The sequence below is a fragment of the Equus quagga genome, chromosome 5 (assembly GCF_021613505.1).
Source record: "Equus quagga isolate Etosha38 chromosome 5, UCLA_HA_Equagga_1.0, whole genome shotgun sequence".
NCBI classification, from domain to species: Eukaryota; Metazoa; Chordata; class Mammalia; order Perissodactyla; family Equidae; genus Equus; species Equus quagga.
This window is the reverse complement of record NC_060271.1, coordinates 3,201,742-3,226,032: the sequence shown is the minus strand read 5'-3', so window position 1 is coordinate 3,226,032 and position 24,291 is coordinate 3,201,742. Positions and strand designations below refer to the sequence as shown.

General features: G+C 36.8%; 1 protein-coding gene across 2 annotated transcripts in view; it reads left to right on the top strand.

The window, feature by feature from the left end:
• Nucleotides 1–4,537: 4,537 nt before the first annotated feature.
• The window catches only part of PRKAA2 (protein kinase AMP-activated catalytic subunit alpha 2), a 41,990-nt gene continuing 22,236 nt past the window's right edge, over nt 4,538–24,291 (top strand). Inside the window, exon 1 of one of the 2 annotated variants that reach the window (XM_046661067.1) lies at nt 4,538–4,674. The gene's annotated coding sequence lies outside the window, so the exon portion shown is untranslated. The remainder of the gene's footprint in view (nt 4,675–24,291) is intronic. The other variant, XM_046661066.1, reaches the window with a different exon arrangement.

The following is a 24,291-nucleotide window of genomic DNA, read 5'->3' as shown; positions in this document are numbered from 1 at the left end:
CTTCAAGGTCCATCCATGTTGTTGCAAACAGGATTTCTTTCTTTCTCATGACTGAATATTCCATTGTAAATATAATATATATATACACACACACACATATATACATATATATACCCCCCCATCTTCTTTATTCATTCATTTGTTGATAGATACTTAGGTAGTTTACATATCTTGGCTATTATGAATAATGCTGCAGTGAACATAGGAATGCATATTTCTTCCATATCCTGTTTTTATTTCCTTTAGATGTCTACCCAGAAGTGGGATTGCTGGATCACACGGTAATTCTATTTTTAATTTTCTTTTCTCCCCAAAGCCCCAGTACATAGTTGTATATCCTAGCTGTAAGTCCTTCTAGTTCTTCTACGTGGGATGCTGCCACAGCATGGCTTGATGAGCAGTGCACAGGTCCACGTGGAGGATCTGAGCTAGAGAGCCCTGAGCCAGCGAAGCAGAGCGCGTGAACTTAACCACTTGGCCACTGGCTGGCCCTTGTTTTTAATTTTTTGAGGAACCTCCGTGGTATTTTCCATAGTAGCTGCACCAGTTTACATTCTCACCAACAGTACACAAGGGTTCGCTTTTCTCTACATCTTCAACAACACTTAACTCTTGTCTTTTTGATGATAGCCATTCTAACAAGTGTAAAGTGATAACTCATGGTGGTTTTGATTTGCATTTCCTTGATGATTAGCTATGTTAAACACCTTTTCATCTACTTGCTGGTCATTTGTATGTCTTCTTTAGAAAAAAGTGTGTTCAGTTCCTCTGTTCATTTTTAAATCAGATTGTTTGTTTTTGCTATTGAGTTACGTGAGTTCTTTATGTATTTTGGATGTTAAACCCTTTATCAGATATGTGATTTTCAAATATTTTCACCCATTGTATACATTGCCTTTTCATTTTGTTGATGGTTTCCTTTTACTGTGCAGAAGCTTTTTAGTTTGATGTAGTCCCACTTTTTTTGTTTTTTGCTTTTTTTGTCAAATCCAAAAAAATCATTGCCAAGACCAAAGTCAAGAAACTTACCCCCTATATTTTCTTTTAGAAATTTTACCATTTAAGGTCTTAAATTTAAGTCTTTAATCCATTTTGGGTTGATTTTTGTGTAACATGTAAGATGGAGTCTAGTTTCATTCTTTTGTTTTCATTTTGGCTGTCCAGTTTTCCCAGCACCTTTATTGAAGAGACTTCCCCATTGTGTATTCTTGGCTCCTTTGTCATAAATTAGTTGACCATATATGTGTGGTTTATTTCTGGGCTCTCTATTCCGTTGATCTGTGACTGTTTTTATTCTAATACCATGCAGTTTTGATTGCTATAGCTTTGTAATAATAGTTTGAAATCAGAAAATGTGATGCCTCCAGCTTTGTCCTTTCTTAAGATTGCTTTGACTATTTGGGGTCTTTTGTGGTTCCATACAAATTTTAGGACGCTTTGTTTTATTTCTGTGAAAAATGCCATTGGAGTTTTGATAGGGATTGCATTTAGGTTGCTTTGGGTATTATGGACATTTTATTAATATTAATTCTTCCAATCCCTAAGCTGAGCATGGAGTGTCTTTCCATTTATTTATGTCTTCAGTTTCTTTCATCAATGTCTTTTAGTTTTCAGTGTCTAGATCTCTCATCTCCTTGGTTAAATGTATTCCTAAATATTTTATTCTTTTTGATGCACTTGTAAATGGGATTGTTTTCTTAATTTCTCTTTCTGATAGTTTGTTGTTAGTGTATAGAAACTCAACTGATTTTTGTATATTGATGTTGTATCCTGCAGCGTTATTGAATTTGTTGATGGAGTAATGCTTTCTCATATTATTTTCCAAATGAATTCACTCACTTTTTGGTGTCTTGTTTTTTTTCAGTTTAAGCATATGTCATTAAAAAACAAAGCTGCCATCTGTTTGGCTGTTAGAGTCCTTGGTCTTAACTTCTTTGATCTGGAAAGACCCACATGTGTTCTCAGTAGACACTAGTTTTACTTATCCAATGGGAAGGCGGACATGAACTCTTCTCCCTCTTGTGTTGACAAGGCCATTGCAGAGAAGCCCTATCAGGGACTTGAGGAGAGAGATATACTTGCTCTGTCACCCAGGCAAATCTTTGGCTATTATAAAATTTCCCCAGGTGAATAATGAACTACCCAGGCATCAAGAAACCATTTAAGTTATTTTAATTGAGTAGAAAGTCCCTGAAATTGATAATGTGTCTCTGGAGTCCTAGAAACATATTTTGGAATGTTAGTAAGTTAAGTTACTTGAACTTGATTTCTCCCAATTTGTTTGTTTGATATTCAGGGAAAGTAGCTTTCAAGGTTCATTAAAGTTTTTGAGATGATAATTTATTGCTTGAGAAAGTTATAAAGGTAAAAGTCATCTCCAGTGACAAGAATTTCAGTTCTTCCTAGGTCAGCCCATTCCATGTTTGGATTGCTCTGACTGGGGCCCCTATTCTGTTGGGATTAAACGTGTTGTTTCTGAACTGAAGTCAGACAGTGTGAGATCACATGTTGTACCACCACTTAACATGTTGCCTGGACAGGTTGCTTAACTTCTCTGAGCCTCAGGTCACTCCTCTGTACACTGGAGGACAATAATACTTCATAGAGGTGTGAGGTTAGTGAGCAGGTCAGTTAGCACTTAGAATAATGCTTAGTACATAATAAACACTTACTGTCATTGTCACTTCTATCGTTGTTATTAACATATTTGTCGTAATGATTTGCAACTTGACTCCAAGAAATATTTAGGAGACGATGTCACCTGACTCCGTGATTTCTAGCTTGTAGGCTGTGTGCCACACCAAGTGAAATAGAGGACATAGGTCTGGTGGAGGAAAATGCTGGGTTTAGTTTTGAATATGTTGCATTTGAGGCATTTGTGGGATACTAACCTTGAAATACATGAATTTGAAGAAGGAGGCAGTCATTGGCATATGGGTTGTATTTAAAACTGTGAGAAAGGAATGGGATAACTTCAGGATCTACCTTGGGTCTAGATTAGAAACCTGGGGATGCTAACCATTAAAGAAAAGGTGGAGGTCATAAAGGAGACCATCTGAGAGTTAGTAGGGGAACCAGGATAGAGAAGTGCCACCAAAGAGAGAGTGATCAATGTTGTCCCGTGCAGCAGAGATTATAGTGGTCTAGTGGTCTGAGAAATGAAAAGGATACATAGCTTGGTAATTAATGGGTCTTTTGTGACCTTTTGGTTTCGGTAGAGGAGTGGAGGCAGAAGCCAGAGAGCAGTGAATTTAGAGATAGTGAAAAAGGAAGAAGAGAAGAGAACGTGGACTACTGTTTTTGAGAAATTTTGGTAAGACAAATGTTGGAAACCAGAGGAGGATACAAGGTAAATGAAACATTTGGGAAGGATGGGATAATGATAGGCTGAGGAGAAGGAGCTATTAGAAAAGAAAAAGGTCGAATATAAGGAGAGTGTAGAAAAGATGCATTCAAGGGCACAAGATGATGAGGCTAGCTTTGAACAGGAGGAGTGCCAAATCATCTCTGAGACATGTGGAAGGACGGATGTGGAATAAATACATCTTTTTAAAGGAAATCACTCTTAATGACTTCATTTTTCCCAAAGAAATGAAAGGGGGAATTTGTCTGCTGAAAGGGGCCAAGGATTGAATAGGATGTTGTGAGAAGAATGGTGAAAGTTAAGAATAGTAATTGAGGGAAATAGGAGGAGGGGCTGACGAATTTCTTCCCCGACTGAGAGATTTTTCATGTGAACGGTATTTAAAGATATCACTAGTTGTGTAGATAACTGTGAATGTGTTATATGAAAGAGGAATGACTATTGTTTCATTTAATGCAACATATATTTAGTATCTAATATGTACAAAACACTGTGCTAAGTTCTTCCTGGGAGATTCAGATGAATACTATCATGTTATATGAAATGTCAAAAACACAAATGTTTATAGTAGCCTAAAAATGATAAGTGACACACGAGCTTTATAAATATACCGTGAGGATGTGAAAGAAGTAGAGATTCCATGAAATAAGGGGAGAGCAGGAAGGCTTCATGGGAAAAGCCAAAAAAGGGATGGGGGCGCTGCATATGGATTTTCTGATGAAATAGTAATGAAACTAGTTATGAGTTTTTAATTTATTATAGTAATCATTTATTCTTCTATAGTACAATGACTGGCATTAACCAGAAGAGGGGAAATAAAGCGATACCAAAACATAGTGAATTCTATTCTATCCCAAAGGTGTTCCTATTTTGATTATATTTTTATGCAGGAGTATAGAATTCAGTAATCCTTTCCACAAATATTTAATGAACATGTCTATGCTAGGTGCTGAGGATATAGAGAAGACTAAGATACAGTTTCTGTCCTCAAGGAGTGCATGCTCTAGTAGAAGAGACAAAAGTGAAAAGAAATATCTTCAATTTTATGCAATAAGTCCTATAAAAGTGGAATATATGCATAGAGAAATTTGGGGTTACAGTGAACGGAAGCATGAGTAAATGATTGCATTGTTATTACAGCAGATTTTTTCCTTTTTCTTTTCTTTAGTTGGAGAACATCAATTGACAGGCCATAAAGTGGCAGTTAAAATCTTAAATAGACAGAAGATTCGCAGTTTGGATGTCGTTGGAAAAATAAAACGAGAAATTCAAAATCTAAAACTCTTTCGTCACCCTCATATTATCAAACTGTAAGTATTTTTGTACCTGATAATAAAAAAGAGAAACTGTCTTATACATTTACAAATAATTGTTTATCTTTTATAAAACCTTTTACAAAAATATGTAATTTTTAATATTTATTTTCAGCAAGTGTTAATTCATTTAACCTCCATCAATCCTTTTTTGCATGCTTTTGGTTTAGGATTAAAAGTCATTGTTTTAAAATTGGTACTATTTTCAAGTGATGAATGAAGCCTTGGAAGTTGACTCTTAACTGCTAGTATTCACTTTGAAGGTCATTTAGGACTTTGATATTCCTAGATTCATTTTGTAGTTTTTTTCTCATCACTTTTTATTAACATATCAAGGTATTTTCTTTTTGGAAAAGGTAGACAGTAACTGTTGAAGATTATACACCACAGTTTATTACTTACAAAACTTCAATTATTACTGTAATTACTGATATTAAAGCCCTTAGTAAGGCAAGTGAGTTTTTGAGGGGATAAGACAAGTTACAAACTTACAAGATACATAAATGTTGAGATTAATAAATAAGCTAGTTAATTAAATTGAAAGATAAATAGTTTAAAATCAATGGACTCAGAAAATTTAGATAAGTATACAACAGTATTTAAATCATTTGAAGTTGCAGTTTAATATTTATTGAGAAAATATAATATACTGAACACTGAAGATTCTTTTTATTTTATTGTCTTAAAGCTTATATAGAGTTCTATAAAATAAATATTAATCTTACTTATTGAGTACCTGATAATGGCTTGGAACTGTATTGAGCATTTTACATATATAATTTCACTTCATCCTCATGATAAGCCTATCAGCTGAGTAGTATTATCCTCATTTTATAGATAAGGAAATTGCATATCTAAAGAGTATCAGCAACTTGTCCAAGGTCAAATAGCTAATACGTTGCAGAGCTGGTAGTTCAGTTCGGATCTCACTCCAAATGCCATCCTGTTTACCTCTACTCCAGTACTCTAGTTTTTCTCAAAACTGATAGTTATATAAATTGCTTTCAAAGGAAAAATAAATTTGTTGATCCCTGGTTTTGACTTGTTTTTAATATACCGTTACTTAAGTTTATAGAAACAAAGAACTAGATGTAAACTCCATGTTTATAGCTTTGATACAATTATGAAACCAAAATAAATTCACAATTTAAATACAAATAAGACAGTGAAGCCAAGGAAATTCAAAATAGTATCTATAATATAATGTGACAAATAATGTTGCTTTACAAAAACCAAATTATTGTTAGTTAAAGAGTAGAACTAGTAAAACGAGGTCCAATACTATATTTATATTTTGATTCAAATAATATTGTTGCAGAGAAAGCTGTTCGTATAACTATACTGTAAAAACAAAACAGTGTTAGTATCTTTGAGGCTTTGTTTGTTAGTTCATTATAATCAGACATTATATTTAGTTAAACTTTATAAGTGAGCAATCTTTGGCTGTCTTTGTTAATGGGGAACAACTTGATAACCCAGTAGAGGTACGTTGTTTACCTCATGGCAAGGCCAGCATAGCAGAATGATAGACTCCTAGGATGTCCTCATGTCCGGAACCTGTGAGTATGTTACATTACATGGGAAAGGAGAGTTAAGGTTATAGATATATTTGAAGTTGCTGATCTGCTGATCTTAATTCTCCTGAATTGTCTGGGTGGGCCCACTATAATCACAGTGGTCCTCAAAAGTGGAAGATGGAGTTAGAAGAGTCAGAGAAAGAGATTTGAGGATGGAAACAAGGTCAGAGTGATAAGATGTGAGAGGGACTCAACTGGCTGTTGCTGGCTTTGAAGATGGAGGAAGGGAACCATGAGCCCAGGAAGGCAGGTGGTCTCTAAAAGCTAGAAAATACAAAGAAATGGGTTTTCTCCCAGAGTCTCCAGAAGACAAAGCCTAATGAGACATGTGTCAGACTTCTAACCTATGAAACTAAAAATAATACATTTGTGTTATTTTAGGACACTAGGATTGAAGTATGGCAGCAATAGGAAACATACAGTAGGATCTTGAAATCCTTCCATGAGTGGCTGATCCAATTATTTCTGGGATTTGGAGCATGCATTTAGTCTTTACTATCACTAGCTACATTTATTTCTAGTGAGCTATTGCAAATTTTTATATTCAATGATGGGGCCCATTCTGTGCATCTTAGCCACAGCATAAATATACCACTGACTGACTGTTCAGAAAAGGCTTTTTTTGGGTTTGACATCCCGTTGGGTGACCTGTGATGACTCAGTTCTCACACCAGTACCATGAAAACTTTATGTTACAGTAAGCTTCATTGTCATTTGATCTTCACTTAAAGTTCGCTAGATCATAAACATAAACAAGAAATGAGGTCTCTGAAATTGCATGGCAGTACTTGATGATAAGGCTGTTATCTAGGACCTATATTCTAGATGATCCAGACTATGTATATACAAGTTTTTTAGGATCATCATAAGAATTAAAATACCACCCATGAGCTTGGTGATTCACCTCCCCTGTTCTTTGTCTCCTTAACCTTAATATGGGGCTGCCTCATGGTGTTATTTGAGGATTAAATGTGTTTGCACTGGTATAATGCCTAGTATTTGATGAACATTGGCCCAAAGCAGCAATTGGCAACCTACAAGCTGATTCCACTCCTCTTTTATGATTCCAGATGGTTTTCAGTTAATTGAAACAGTTCATACCTATCTTCGACTCCATGATAGTAGTGACTTTATTCTGAGTGATTTCTAAGCAAAATCTCTTTGCTCTTTCTTACTGAATGGCCATTTCCTATAGGAGGGGAAAGCTGGGAAGCCAAACCAAAAGTATCACATGCTAAGGAGAGAGTGGAGAAGGGAGAGATCTCTCTGTATTTGCCTTGTTCCTCAGAATGGCAACCCTGAAAGACCCCAAGGAAATTTTGCTCATTTGGGGTGTGAGTCCTAGTTCCTGTTCTGTTCCTGCAAAGATGAATCAGATTTTGTCAGCAAGCAATTGCAATTGTCGTGAGGATTTAAAAATTAATTTTTGATGTCTTATATACCAGTGTTTTCTTGCCTCCATTTATATAATTATTTATAATTGTTTAATTTTAGTTTGACTTATTATCTCATTCTGGTTTAGAATTATTTCATTATTTGCTATTCTGTTTTTGAAAGAGTTATAGAATATTCTCAGAATTGGTCAGAAAGTAGTGGGCAGAGGTGAATTTAATGTTTAAGGCTTCTGTCTTCCAGCCTTAAGCTTAATCCATTCAGCCACACTGCCTCTTTAATTGTGGATCTTAATTTTTTAAAAAAAGCACTCATGTGTTCTTGCTGTGGAACAAGCTTGTTGACTTAGCCTCTGATAGTGTTAGTGATTTAAAGAGGGAGAGAGACCTGATCCTTTTAGTGGTTTTGTTTGTTTTATGCAGTCTTGGATTAGCTGCCAAGAATACTTTCCTTGTTACAGAAGGGGCCTCTAGAATTAGTAAGTAAGTTTGAAAACTAAATACCAAGAATGAAGGCTGTTTATTGCCTGATTTCTCTATTGACTCAACTTGAAAAAAACCCACTGGGAGAAAATTAAAAGAAGTAAACTTTAGGATTGAAAGGAAACTCCAAACTTTCCCAGGAACTAGAAGTTGTTGAATTGATTTCTGTCCTTGTTTTTCTTTCCCCCATTGTTCTTAGCTAAGGAAGCTTCATTTTAACTGGTTAAAAGATCAGTACTTTCTGATTCGGTAGAGATGGTTTTGCCTGTCTACGTTTTTTAGACTTTATCTTACTCAACCTATGGACAGCTTTTTAATTGCTCACCACCACCACCCTGAAATGTTGTAGTCTCTAGTTGTCTCTGACTCCAGTCTTCTGGTTTTCTTTTTCCATTCTTGCTGCTTCTTAAGATTTTCTTTTATGGGCCCCTCTATCTGCCTGGCCATTAAAAATTGATGCGTTTCAGCGTTCTGAGCTCGTGTAATCTTCTTAGCAGACCCTCTTTAGGTGACCTCATTTATTACCATGGTGTCATTTGTCATCTCTGTGCTAAAAATTTCCAAATCTATATTTCTGGGCCAGATATTTCTCCTGAATTCTGAACACATTTACTGAACTATTTATTGGATGTTTCCATTCTGAAGTCACAGAGTCATCTGCAACTTGGTTGAACTTTTCTTTCTCTCCTAAATTTACTCCTCTCTCTGTTCTTTTTTTTTTCCTTTGGTGAGTGAAAATACCATTCATACAATTTCCTAAGCCTAAAACTTGGGCATCATCTTTAACTTTTCCCTCGTCCCTTACATATAATTAATCATTAAGTGCTGCAACTCTTTTTCCTCAGTGTCACATGAATCTGTCCGTTTCTCTCTGCTCTTATTGTCAGGTCACCGTCTTCTCCTGCTTGCTCTACTTCAACTGTTGCCTGTACTTGGAAAACTTTATCTGCATCTCCCTTCCCTTAGGCTTCCAATTCCAACTTGTCATTTAGATCTCAGCTTTTAAATACAGTTATCTCTAGAAAACCTACTTTATCCCTTAACACTGGATTAGGTTTCATCGTCTGTGTTGCCACAGCACCCAGCATTTAGCTTTTCCAGAGCCCTTGACATTATGTTATAATTGCTCATTTTCTTATTAGTATGTCCCACAAGGCTGAATTCTTTAGGCGCAGGAACTTTTTTTTTCTTTTATTTATTCAACAAATTTTTATTGAGTACCCACTATCTGATGGGTACTGTTCTAGGCATTGGGGATACAATGATGAAATAGCACAGACAAGATCTCTGCTATTTGTGGAGTTTGTGTTCTAGCAGTATCCAGCAGCTCTAGATAGTCAGTAGAAAAATAAATTAGCAAGATTATTTTAGTCTGTGATAAGTGCTATGAGGTGAATGGAACGTGGTGCTGTCAAAGTGTGTGTCTAGGAAGGAGGAAGTGCTAACTTAGATTAGTTTGTGGGAAAGCCTACTAAGGAGGTAAGGTTTGAGCTAAGAACTAAAGGATGATGAAGATCTAGCCATTTGAAGATCTGGGGACAGAGTGTTCTCAAAACAAGGGGAACCACAGCCTTGAAGGAGTGAAACAAAATTCCAGTGTTGTAGGAAAGAGAGAGCTATAATGTCGAGAATAGTGTGCGGGGGAGAGGAAGAGAGGCAGCAGGTGGTTCATGAGGTCAGAGAGTAGATATGGGTCTTGACATAGTAGGGTCTTGAGGGCCTTGGTAAGAGGTTGGATTTTGTTCTAAATGGGAAGCCTTTGGAGAGTTAGAGGAGTGCTGTGATATGACCGTAGTGTAGAGTGAGCATGGAGGCAGAGGGACCAATTAGGGACTATCGCTGTAGTCCAGCGGAGAGATTATGGTGACTTTACCCAAAGTGCTAGTCTAGATTTGTGCTGTCCAATACAGTAGCCACTAGCCACATGTGGCATAAATTTAAATTAATTAAAATTAAAACTAGTTTTCTGGTCACACTAGCCACATTTCAAGTGCTTATAGCCACATGTGGCTAGTGGTTATCATATTGGACAGAGAAGATGAAAAACATTTCTGTCATTGCAGAAAGTTCTATTCAACAGCACTAGTCTAGATGGAGAGAAATTGATGGATTCAATATATGTTTTGGAAGTAGATCTAATGTATTACTGAGGAAAAGAAAGGGAGTGAGGAATCATTTTGTTTTTTGCTTGAGCAACTGGGATTTTGGGTTTTGGGTTGGGTGATGATGATGATACTATTTTCTGGGATAGGAAGAATGGAGGAGAGCCATATTGGGGTATGGGTGAACGTTAAGGATGCTATTTTGGCCATGTTAGGTTGAGAATCCCATTAAGCATCTAAATAGAGATGTTAAATGTTACCTTTATTTCTCTAGCACCTAGCACAATAGTGGGTGTTCAACAGTTACTTGTAGCATGTATAAAGAGGTAGGTCCTGATGGTTCTAGGAGGACAAGCAAGAGCAAGAGAATGAAAGTCTAAAGAACATGGTGTGTTGGGAGTACAGAGTCTGATTTGGCTGATGCACAGGGTGTGTGTAGGGAAATAAGACCAGCAATTAGCTTGTTGACATTCATTCAATGAATGACACCATTTAGGCCCTGTGGATATATATCAGCAAACAAAAAGATTACAGCAACAAAATCTCTGCTAATATGGAGCTTATATTTGTGTGGTGTGTGTATGTGTGTGTGTCTAGAGGGGGACATTGAGGAGATAGACAATAAACCCTATATTAGTAAAGTATATTTTATGTTAGAAAGTAAAGAGGTGAGGAACATGCCATGCAGATAGCTGGAGGAGGAAAATAGCAGTTGGAGGAGACAGCAAATACAAAGGCTCTGAGGTAGAAATTCCTACAGGCTAGAGATCAAGGGAGCAAAGTGATCTTGGAGTAAGAGATGAGGTCAGAGACATAAAGGGGATCCAGATTGTGTAGGGTGGTAGAGGCCATTGTAAGGACTTTGGCTTTTGCTCTGAGTAAGATAGGAAGCTGTTGGAAAGTTTTGATCAGAGGTATGATTTTATGACCTGACATATGACCTGAAGCAGAGAAACCAGTTCAGAGTCAATGGCAGTAATCTGAGTGAAAGAGATGGTGGCTTGGAATAGAGCATAATGTGGAGAGTATTGAGAAGTAAGCAAGTTCTGCATATACTTGCAAGGTAAAGACACCAGCATTTGCTGACAGGTTTAGATGTAGATTGTGAGAGGATAACTCAGGGATAACTCTGAGGTATCTGGCTTGGGCAAATAAATAAAAGGATGGAGTTGCCATTAACTGAAGTAGACAGAATTGTAGGAGAGGTTTGAGGTGGGGAGTGGTATCAACAATTTGGTTTTGGTTTTATGAAGCTAAAATGCTTATTAGACATCCAAGGAGAGGTGTAAATAGGCTATTGAATATGTGAGTCTGGAAATAGGGGGAGAGGTGTAAACTAGAGATAAATTTGGAAGTCATCAGCCTATAGATGGTATTTAAGATATTTAAAGCCCTAAGACTGGATAAGATCACCAAGGATGTGAGTACAGGTAAACACGAAGTCTAAGGATTGATCTTGAGGGCCCTATGATGTTAAGGTGTCTGGAGATGAGGGGAAACAGCAAAGGAGAATGAAAATGAACAGTTAATGAGGTTGGAGGAAACCCAGGAGAATTGGCTATCTTCAAGCCAAGTGAAGAGCATATTTGAAGAAAGAGAAATTATTAACTGTTCCTTACACTGCTGAATATTGAGTAAGATAAGACTGAGAATTGACTACTAGATTTGGTGAGGTGGAGGTTTCTGGTATCTTTGAAAAGAACCAATTTGTTGGAATGCTGAGGGCAAAAACCTGTTGTGAGGGGTTATATGGAATGAAGGGAGGGGAATGTGGGATGAAGAAGGGGAGGTAGTAGTAATAGATAGTTCAGGAATTTTATTAAAAGGAGAGGAAAGAAATAGGAGTGATAACTAGAGGGGAATGTGGGGTCTAAATAGGATTTTTTTTTTTTTTATGATGAAGATACAGAATATTTACATGCCAAAGAGAATGGTTCAAGAGGGAGAGATTGATACGAGAGAAAGAAGAGTGAATTGTAGAAACTAAGTCCTTTGTGTGTGGGGGAGAGGAATCCAGCGCGTAATGTTAGGAATTGGTCTTAGATAGTGTGTGACCATGGGGTGAGTGGCTGTGTGTGGTTGAGGAACAGATAATTAGAAATGAGCAGATCAAGGAACTTAGAGGCCACGTGTTAGACAAGGATATTATTTACATCCAAAATGATGACCACAGTAGGAGTGGGAAAAAAGACATTAAGTCAGAATGAGAGGGAGTTGGCAAGGAAATTGGTTAATGTCTATAACAAGAAAAAGTATTGGGTAGTATAATCTGATGGCCTCCACTTCAGAGACAGTGGGGTTTTTGAGGAAGGAAGTTTGAGTCAAGATTTCCTTTAGACCATAGTTCATTACTACACTATGCAAATTGGCCAGCATTTCAAATTTCGTTGTGAATTAATAAATCTAGGCTCTGATCAAGAGTGGCTGCTAATATCCAAAAAGGAGAGACAAATATGGTAAGCCTTCGGCTGGAGGTACACAGCACCATCTGTTCTTTCAAAAGAAAACAACAATCACACTGAAATCTGATCAAGTCTAGATCTAAGAGGGGGCTAGAGACTGTGCACTATGCCTCTGTAAAGAATGGACCAGCAAAATGAGACTGTGCACTATGCCTCTGTAAAGAATGGACCAGCAAAATGAGACTGCGCACTATGCCTCTGTAAAGAATGGACCAGCAAAATGAGACTGTGCATTATGCCTCTGTAAAGAATGGACCAGCAAAATGAGACTATGGAATCCTCACTATAGGGCAAACCAAGTGGTTTCTTCACCAAGAGAATGCAAGGAAAAAAACAAATGGAGGAACAACCTATAAATTTAAAGAAACACAAGAGACATATCAACCAATTGTATTTAGATCCTGATTCAATAAAAATATAAAAACAAAAACCAAAAAAGTATTATAAACGAATCAGGAAACCTTCTGATTGGATATTTGATGAGATTCATGATTTCTTAAATTTGTGCGTGATAACAATATTGCATGAGTATATACAGATACGTTCTTTAAAGTTATTATCCTTTCAAGATACATACAGATCTAGTTACAGAGAAAGTGAAAGCCAAATTCAGTGTGAGTTGGTGACTGAAAATACATACTTTTATAAAGTTAATTGCCAAGACATATTAATTATCTTATGTGCTAACATGTTATGGAAAATATTGATTTATTCTGTATGTCTGCACATAAATTTAAAAAACATGATTAACTTAATAAAAATGGGCAAAAGACACAAGTAAGCATTTCATAAGACATGTGTACAGTGTGTTCGAAGTGTTGGAGAATATATAAATTCATAAGCTTTCTAAAGATTTTAGCATTGCCAAAATCGCTTTGGAAAATAGTTAGCATTTTCTCCTAAGTTAGACGTTCACATAAACTATGACTCAGCAGTTTCACTCATAGGTATATATCAAAGAGAAAATCTTACCATGCACAAGAATGTTCATAGCAGTACTGTTTATATTAGCAAAATTTGAAAGTAGAAAGGGTAGAAAAAATGCCATTTAGTGGTAGATTGAATGAATAAATAGTCTCTCTATTAACAGGAGAGTAGATGAATAAAAACAATGGAATATTATACAGTGATCAAGTCAAATAACTGTAGCAAACACAACAATGTGGATGAATCTCAATAAAGCAAGTCCCAAAATGTTCCATATAGCATTATACCCTTTCTTCTAAAGCTGAGAACAATTAAAATAAGAATACGCATATGAGTATGAATTTTTCCTATCTATATGGAGAGGGGCTGCACATACGTATGTGTACAGTCGTCCCCTGGTCCGCAGTCTCACTCTCTGCAGTTTCAGTTACCAGCAGTCCACCACGGTCCAAAAATAATGCTGTGCCACAATGCCTGCGCCATTCGCCTCACTTCCTCTCATCATCTAGGCATTGTATCATCTCACATCATCACAAGATGAAGAAGAGTCAGTACGGTACGATAAGATATTTTGAGAGAGACCACGTTCACATAACCTTTATTACAATATATGTTTTTCTATTTTATTATTAGTTGTATAACTATTGCATAATCTCTTACTGTGCCTAATTTGTAAATTAAACTTTATCATAGGATGTATATATAGGAAAAACATAGTGCATATAGAATTCAGTGCTATCGGTGGTTTGGGGCATCTGCTGGGAGTCTTGGAACATAGCCCCCGTGGATAAAGGGAGACTGCTGTATGTATATAAATAAAGCTGTATAGAGAGCGAGCGAGAGAAGAGTGAACAGGGGATTCAGGGTGATGGCTCCCTTGGGTGAGGAGAGGCAATGGGATGGGGCGGGCTGCTGCACTCTATGCTTGGATGGAGGTATTGTCAAAGTCCTGGGCTTTTTTAGGTGATGGGTTTGTAGGTTCTTATTATATTATTAAAAGTAGTAATTAACTAAACAAGAGCAGGCCATTCATAGACCAATAAAGACAAATGCCGTGAACCAAGGATGATGATTACTACTTTTCTTTATATTACAACTGAATTTTAATTAAAGAAAAATACTATTCTGTATATATAGCTATATAATATTTTAAGACTCTATAGATATAACCATCAGAAAGGTATGCTCATGACGGTTGATTTTTGCCAAACTTTAGAAAGATTTTTTCCCATGAGTTTTATATGCTATTTAAAGGAATAGTGCCTAAAAATGCATGTAACTTGACCAACTGAATAATGCTTTGGGTTTTTCTGGATACTTGAAATTTTTTTTTGCTTAATTAGAAATACTGTTTCTGAAAAGTTTCTAAAGTATGTTAGTTTACTTTTCTATTGTATTAAGAAAATAGTGACATGTATGAGTGATTCCTGATTGAATTTCATAGAATGCTTCAATGTGATTATCATTTTAGAGGGCTCAAAAGATTTGGCTTACTTTGGCCAGGCTTAGAAGATAATCCTGGAATTTGCCTTTTTCACGTGAAACTGTTTTCTTAGGACTTATTTCTTCTAAAAATGATGTTTCTCTTTGTCCCCACCTCATTCTGGTTAATTGAAATTTTATTGGTTGAAGTAATTTTCAGTCTCAGATTATTTGAGTTTTGGCTCCAAGCTGCTCACATTATTTAAAAGTGCTAATTCCTATTTACTTAAATACCTACTTCGTTATAGATACTTTGCTAGGTGTGTAGTTATTAATCAAATGATCATAAGAATAAGTATATAGTTACCAACTGAGGTATGTGCTCTGAAGCTCAGGGAAATGCTTCCGTGAGAGCAAAAAGAACCTAACCTGGGTTAGGAAGTGAGCTTTAAGCTGAGATCTACAGGATGAGTGCTAACCAGTTGAAGGGTGGAGTACAGGTCGTGGTATAGGATTCAGGTTAGCAGAAACAGCTTGTACAAAGGAGCTGTGCCAGGAGGAAGTGCAGCATGACTAATAAAGAAAAGAAACCCTGTATTGTAGTGGTGGAATCGAAGATGAGACAAACAACAGAGATAGGCAGGGGCCTGATTTCTTTAGGACCTAAGAGCAATGGGAAATCCCTGAAGATTTTTAATTATGACGCTGCTGGAGAACAGATTTGTGTTCTGAAAAGAATACTTGTTTAACATCTGGATTCCTGGGTAGACTGTAGGCTCCACGAGTAGAAGGAGGAGCTATTGATTTCACCAAATGCAATACAAGTAGCTACTCAATGTTGTGTCACCGTTTCCTAGCTCAGTGCCTGGCGCACAGTAAGTGCTCAGTAATGTTAGCTGTGGTTTTCATTGCTCTGGATTGGCCTTTGGTGTGGACAGTGGATGCTGTGGAGTTAGGGGTCTCATGAAATAGTTCAGTCCAACAGTGTCTATTGAAGACCTGTGATATACTTGGAGGAATCAGCAGCTAAGTTTATTAGAATTTTATCACTTCTTTTCTCTTATGCCCCACAGATGTACAGTTAGAAGAAAAGTGATTGAGAATTGTTAATCAATCAGATCAACCTTCAGGGAGGGACACAGTGGGCGCTCTTGCTCTCTACTAGTCATGTTATTAAATTGGAGTTCGGGGCCATTAGGATTGCTTTTATAGAACCATTTCTTCTAGAGTTCTCAGGTAAAATTCCCTTTCCACAGTTCATTTGAACTTATTCCTCAGTTATATTAGTTTATTTTATATAAACTGGAGTACCTAGTCATTTTTCATCCCAAAGACTAAAGATTGCTGCTAGAAATATTTCTTCTGAAAATTTCTAATAGTTTTCAATACTATAGCTTTAATATTTTACTTTTTTCAAGTGTATAATTTATACATGATGTGTCCTTAAAATGTATAATACGTTGTTATATCACCAACTTCCTGGCCATTTTTTTCACTCCTCCTTAGTGGGGGATAGTAAGCAGAATTACCATCCAGCTTATACTTGCTTTTGTGCACATTAACAAAAATGCCCCATCTGGGTGGACTAATCACCAAAAGGTTCCTCTGCTTCTGACACATCCTGTATCCAGGTATACTGCCCAAAGGGTGGCATCTGGGCTCCTTTCAGCTCCTGCTTGTGCCTTCTACTGGGTGCCGTTAAGCCATGCAAAAACGACACCGCTCTACTAGCAGCCATAAATAGTAAGTCAGTATAAATTAGATATTGCTCATGATCAATCAGATTACAGATAATCCTTTATAAACAAAGCAAGCCTATTTTAAAACATAGAACAACTGTTCATTTATGTAAGTGTTAAATGCAACCTTAGTTAAAACATTAATATTGTATTTAACTTGTTTTCAAGATGTCGGTAAAATTGTGTGTATAGAGGGGAAGTTGTACTTTTTTTAGGAAAAATTTTATTTTGCCAAATAAAGCTAAGGTTCTTTCCTTCTATATTTTTTTCAGTTATTTTATTGAGGTCATAATGGTTTGTAACAGTGTAATTTCAGATGTACATTGTTGTTTATCAGTTTCTGTTTAGACTGCATCATCTTCACCACCAGTAGTCTAATTTTTATCCATGACCATATGTATGTGCCCCTTTACCCCATTTGCCCACCCTGCAACCCCCTTTCTCTTTGGTAACTACTAATCTGTTCTTTTTATCCACGTGTTTATCTTCCACATAGGAATGAAATCATGCAGTGTTTGTCTCTCTGTGTCTGACTTATTTTGCTTAACATTGTACCCTCAAGGTCCATCCATGTTGTTGCAAATGGGACGATTTTGTCTTTTTTTATGGTGGCGTAGTATTCTATTGTATATATTTACACCACATCTTCTTTATCCATTCATCCCTTGATCGCCACTTGGGTTGCTTCCACGTCTTGGCTACTGTGAATAATGCTGCAGTGACCATAGGGGTGCATAACTCTCTTTGAATTGTTGATTTCAAGTTCTTTGGATAAATACCCAGTACTAGGATGGCTGGATCCTATGGTATTTCTATTTTTAATTTTTTGAGAAATCTCCATACAGTTTTCCATAGTAGCTGCAACAGTTTGCATTCCCACCAGCAGTGTATGAGGGTTCCCTTTTTTCCACATTGTCTCCAACATTTATTATTTTTTGTCTTGGTACTTATAACCATTCTCACTGATGCAAGGTGATGTCTCATTGTAGTTTTGATTTGCATATCCCTAATAATTAGTGATGTTGAACATCTTTTCATGTGTCTGTTGGCCATTTGTAAATCTTCTTTGGAAAAATGTATATTCATATCCTCTGCCGATATTTTGATCAGGTTGTTTGCTTTTTTGTTGTTGAGTTGTATGAGTTCTTTATGTATTATGGAGATTAACCCCTTGTCAGATATATGATTTGCAAATAGTTTCTCCGAGTTGGTGCGTTGTCTTTTCATTTTGTTCATGGTTTCCTTTGCCTTGCAGAAGCTTTTTAGTCTGATATAGTCCCATTTCTTAATTTTTTCTTTTGTTTCCCTTGCCTGTGTAGACATGGTATTTGAAAAAATGCTGCTAAGACTGATGTCAAAGAGTATACTCCCTATATTTTCTTCTAGGAGTTTTTTTTTTCCCCAGATATTGGTACCTGAGCTAACATCTGTTGCCAATCTTCCTTTTTGTTTTTTTTCTTCTCCTCCCCAAAGCCACCAGTACATAGTTGTATATTCTAGTTATAGATCTTTCTGGCACTGCTGTGTGGGATGCCATTGCAGCATGGCCTGATGAGTGGTGCTACGTCTGCACCCAGGATCTGAACCAGTGACACCCCAGGCCGCTGAAGCAGAGTGCCTGAACTTAACCACTTAGCCACGGGGCTGACCCCTCTTCTAGGAGTTTTATGGTTTCAAGTCTTACATTCAATTCTGTAATCCATGTTGAGTTCATTTTTGTGTATGGTGCAAGATAATGGTCTACTTTCATTCTTTTGCATGTGGCTCTCTGGTTTTCCCAACACCATTTATTGAAGAGACTTTCCTTTCTCCACTGTACGTTCTTAGCTCCTTTGTTGAAGATTAGCTGTCCGTAGATTTGTGGTTTTATTTCTGGGCTCTCAATTCTGTTCCATTGATCTGTGTGTCTATTTTTATGCCAGTACCATGCTGTTTTGATTACTATAGCTTTGTAATATATTTTGAAGTCAGGGATTGTGATGCCTACAGCTTTTGTTCTTTTTTCTCAGGATTGCTTTGCTTATTCGAGGTCTTTTGTTCCATATAAATTTTAGGATTCTATGTTCTGTTTCTGGGAAGAATGTCATTGGGATTCTGATTGGGATTGCATGGAATCTATAGATTGCTTTCAGTAATATTGATATTTTAATTATGTTTATTCTTCCAATCCAGGGGCATGAAATATCTTTCCATTTCCTCATGTCTTCTATTTCTTTCAGTAATGTCTTACAGTTTTCAATGTATAGGTCTTTCACAACTCCTTGGTTAAATTTATTCCTAGATATTTTATTCTTTTTGTTGTGGTTGTAAATGGGTTGTATTCTTGATTTCTCTTTCTGCTAGTTCATTATTAGTGTATAGAAATGCAACTGATTTTTATAAGTTGACTTTGTACCCTGCCACTTTGCTGTAGTTGCTGCTTGTTTCTAATAGTTTTCTGATGGATTCTTTAGGGTTTTATATATATGGAATCGTGTCATATGCAAAGAGCAAGAATTTCATTTCTTTCTTTCCAGTTTGGATTCCTTTTGTTTATTTTTCTTACCTATTTGCTCTGGCCAAAACCTCCAGTACTATATTGAATAGGAGTGGCAGGAGTGGGCACCCTTGTTTGTTCCTCTTCTCAAAGTGAAGGCTTTCAGTTTTTCCCTGTTGAGTATGATGTCAGCTGTTGGTTTGTCATATGTGGCCTTTATTATGTTGAGGTACTTTCCTTCTATACCTATTTTATTAAGAGTTTTTATCATAAATGAATGTTGGATCTTGCCAAATGCTTCCTCTGCATCTATTGGGATGATCATGTGATTCTTTTTATTCCTCATTTTGTTAATGTGGTGTATCTCATTGATTGATTTGCGGATGTTGAACCACCCCTGAATCCCTGGTGTAAATCTCATTTGATCATGGTGTATGATCCTTTTAACGTATTGCCGTATTCAGTATGCCAGTATTTTGTTGAGGATTTTTGCATCTATGTTCATCAGCATTACTGGCCTGTAATTCTCCTTCTTTATGCTGTCCTTTCCTGGTTTTGGTATCAGGGTAGTGTTGGCCTCATAGCATGAGTTAGGAAGCGTTCTGTCTTCTTTAATTTTTTGGAGAAGTTTGAGAAGGATAGCTATTAAATCTTTGAATGTTTGGTGTAATTCTCAGGAGAAGCTATCTCGTCCTAGACTTTTGTTTTGGGGGAGGTTTTTGATTACTGTTTCGATCTCTTTACTTGTGATTGGTCTATTCAGATTCTCTATTTCTTCTTGATTCAGTTTTCAAAGATTGTGTGAATCTAAGAATTTATCTGTTTCCTCTAGGTTATCCATTTTGTGGGCATATAGTTTTTCATATTATCTACAATTGTATTTCTGTTGTATCCATTGTAATATCTCCTCTTTCATTTCTAATTTTATTCATTTGAGCCGTCTCTCTTTTTTTCTTAGTATGGCTGAGGGTTTGTCAATTATGTTTATGTTCTCAAAGAACCAGCTCATAGTTTCATTGATCCTGTCTACTGTTTTTTTAGTCACTATTTCGTTTATTTCTGCTGTAACTTATTATTTCCCTCCTTCTGCTGACTTTGGGCTTTGTTTGTTCTTCTTTTTCCTGTTCTGTTAGGTGTAGTTTAAAATTACTTATTTGAGATTTTTCTTGTTTGTTGAGGTGGTCCTGTATTGCTATGAATTTCCCTCTTAGAACTGCTTTTGCTGCATCCCATAAGAGTTGGTGTGTTATATTTTCATTTCATTTGTCTCCAGATATTTTTTGATTTCTCCTTTGGTTTCTTCATTGATCCACTTGTTGTTCAGTAGCATGTTATTTTAATATTTGTGACTTTCCCAGCTTTTTTCTTGTAGTTAATTTCTAGTTTCATAGCATTGTGGTCAGAAAAGATGCTTGATATGATTTCAATCCTGTTAAATTTATTGGGGCTTGCCTTGTTTCCCAACATATGGTCTATCTTTGAGACTGTTCCATGTGCACTTGAGAAGAATGGCATTCTGCTGTTTTTGTATAGAATGCTCTTTCTATATCTCTTAAGTCCCATCTACTCAAGTGTTTCATTTAAATCCATGATTTCCTGGTTGACTTTCTGTCTGGTTGGTCTATCCATTGATGTTTGTGGGGTGTTGAGGTTCCCTACTATTATTGTGTTGCTGTTAATTTCTCCCTTTAGGTCTGTTAATAGTTGCTTTATATACTTTGGTGCTCCTGTGTTAGGTGAATATATATTCATAACTGTTATGTCCTCTTGGTGAGAAGTCCCTTTTATCATTATATACGTCCCCTCTTTGTCTCTCACTGTCTTTTTTCTTTTTCCTTTGATGTGGAAGGTTGGCCCTGAGGTAACATCTCTTGCCAATCTTCCTCTATTTTTTGCATATGGGATGCTGCTATAGCATGACTTGAGTGGTGTGTAGGTCATTGCCGGTATCGGAACTCGCGAACCCTGGGCCAGTGAAGCAGAGCACATAAACTTAACCACTACCCCACTGGACTGGCCCCTCATTGTCTTTTTTTTTCTTGCAGTCTGCTTTGTCTGATGTAAGTATGGCAACACCTTCTTTCTTTTGTTTGTCTTTGCTTGGAGTATTGTCTTCCATCCCTTCACTCTCAGCCTGTGTTTGTCTTTAGAGCTGAGATGCATTTCCTGGAGGCAGCATATTGTTGGATCTTGTTTTTTAATCCATCCAGCTACTCTGTGTCTTTTGATTGGAAAATTTAGTCTATTTTCATTTAGAGTGATTATTGATATATGAGGGCTTAGTACTGCCATTTTATGTCTTGTTTTCTGGTGGTTCTATATTTCCAATTTTTTCTTCCCTTGTATTTCTGACTGTCATTTCAGTTTGGTAGTTTTCTGTGATGGTTTTCTCAGTGTTCTGTTTATTTATGAATTATGACTCTGCTCTAACTTTTTGTTTAATGGTTATCATGAGGTTTGTATAAAAGATCTTGCAGGTAAGACAGTCCATTTTCTGATAGCTTCTTATTTCCATTAGCCTAAGTAGGTTCCAGCCCTTTCCTCTTCCCTTTCTGAGTTATTGTTGTCAAAAATTGTTCTTTTCTGTGTTGTGAGTTTGTGATTAAATTGAACTGTTTAAAGTTGTTTCTGATGTTTTCCTTCCCTTTATCTTTTATGTTATAATCGTATTTGCTAAGTGGTCTGATAGCTGCAATTTTCTGATTTTTCTATTTATCTTCTTGCTCAAAGCTTTGTAAACCTTTCCCTTTTTGTTTCAGGTATGAGGGCTTCCTTCAACATTTCTTATAAGGGAGGTCTAGTGGTGATGAACTCCCTCAGCTTTTGTTTATCTGGGAAGGCTTTTATTTTTCCATCGTGTCTGAAGGATAGTTTTGCTACATAGAGTATTCTTGGCTGAAAGGTTTTGTCTTTCAGTATTTTGAATATATCATTCCATTCTCTCTTAGTCTATAATGTTTCTGCTGAGAAGTCTGCTGGAAGCCTGATAGTGGTTCCTTTGTAAGTTATTTTCATCTGCCTTGCTGCCCTTAATATTTTTCTTTGTTGTTGACTTTTGCTGGTTTTACTGTTAAATGCCTTGGAGAAGGTCTTTTTGCATTAATGTAAGTAGAAGTTCTATTGGTTTCATGTAGTTGTAAGTCCAGTTTCTTTCTTAGGTTTGGGAAGTTCTCAACTATTATTTCTTTGAACAAGCTCTCTGCTCCTTTCTCTCTTTTCCCTCTTGAATACCTATAATCCTTATGTTGCATTTCCTAATTGAGCTGGGTATTTCTCCAATCATTTCTTCATTTGTTTTAAATCTTAGTTCTGTCTCCTCCTCCACCTGAAGCATTTGTGTATTTCTATCCTCCAAATCACTAATTCTGTCTTCTATAATGTCAGCTCTGTTATTTAAGGATTCTGGATTATTTTTTATCTCATTAATTGTGTTCTCCTTCTCCAGAATTTCTGTTTGGTTCTTTTTTAGTGTTTCAGTCTTTTATGTGAAGTATTCCTTCTGATCATTAATTTTATTCCTGAGCTCATTGAACTGTCTTTCTGAGTTTTCTTTTAACTCATTGAGTTTCTTTATGACAGCTAATTTGAATACTCTGTCGTTTTTACTGTAAATTTCTGTGACTTCTGGTTTGTATTGGTTTCTGGAGACTTGTAATTTTCCTTCTGCTTTGAAGTGTTGGTATAATTCTTCATGGTGTTTGCTCAACTGATCCTTTGCCAGGGCCTTTGTAGTACTATTAGGTTCAGGTTCCACCTGCCATCTCTGATGGGAGGGGCAGGATCTGTGTTTTCTGAACCTGCCACATCTGCTTGAAGTTGTGCTATTAGGGCTTATCTTCATTTGCCTGCTGGCAGCCATTTGGCAGGTCACACATGCACACACAGGTGCTCTGGCGCTGGACTGCTGCCTTGGCAGAGGACCTGCTGAGCTGGTGTGCTAGGCGGCAGGGGTGGGGTGCTTTCTTTTGTGCTTGCACACTGGCACTCTGCTCACAGGCAGTTCACCTGAGCTGCTGCACTTGCTGGGGGTTCCTTTGCAGGGGCTGAGCCACTCCACTTGGTGGAGAGTGTTCCCATGGGTGAGGCTGCTGCAGCTTGGTGGACACTCCCACAGTCAAGCTTTAACTCTGAAAGTGAAAGTGTTCATGCAGATGCCTGGCTGCCCCCCACCTACTCTTACAGTCATGTGCTGGCTGCTGTGTGAGGACCCTCGATCTAGGTTGCTGCCTCTTGGGAGGGGGAGGGATCCACTCACCTCTTCCTACTGCTTCCCAGGGATCTATTCCCTACCTTCAGATGTATGGCTGTGTGGATCTCTCTGATGTCCTGTTGTGCTTTGTAGAGAATCCTCTGTTGGTTACTGAATGTCCATTTAGTTGTGACTTTGTGGAGAGAGACTAAGGGAATAACTCACTCCCGATGATGCTGACATCACTGCCTCTTTATTTTTTTGATGTGCTCAGTTTTGAATGCCTATATATATATTTTTTATATATATATATACACACATACATACATACGTATGTTTATTTAGTTTTTGTGGAAATTTTTTTAATATTCACAAAAGTAAAGTGGTGAAACCTCATGTATCTGTCATTCAGCTTCACCAGTTGTCAGGTAATGTTATATCTGCTTTCTCCTACTTCTTCCATCCCAAATTATTTTGAAGCAAATCCAAAATACTATGTTTTAATCTGTAAACTCCTTATTATCTACTCTGGAAGATAAAGACTTTTTAAAATTTTAATAACACAAGCACAGTTCATTGTTATACCTAAAAAATTAAAATAATCAACAACAACATCAACCATCCAGTCAGTATTCAGACTTTCTTGATTGCTTCATAAATGGTTTTTAAAGTTGGTTTGTTTGAATCAGGATCAAAACAAGTCTATACGGTATAATTGGTCAGTATATCTCTTGAGTTAATCTGTAGCTTCTCCTTACCCTCTTTTCTTGTCTTTTATTTGTTGAAGAAAAAGCTGTTAGTCCACCTCTTGGATTTTGTTGATTGTATCCCTTTGGTATCATTTAA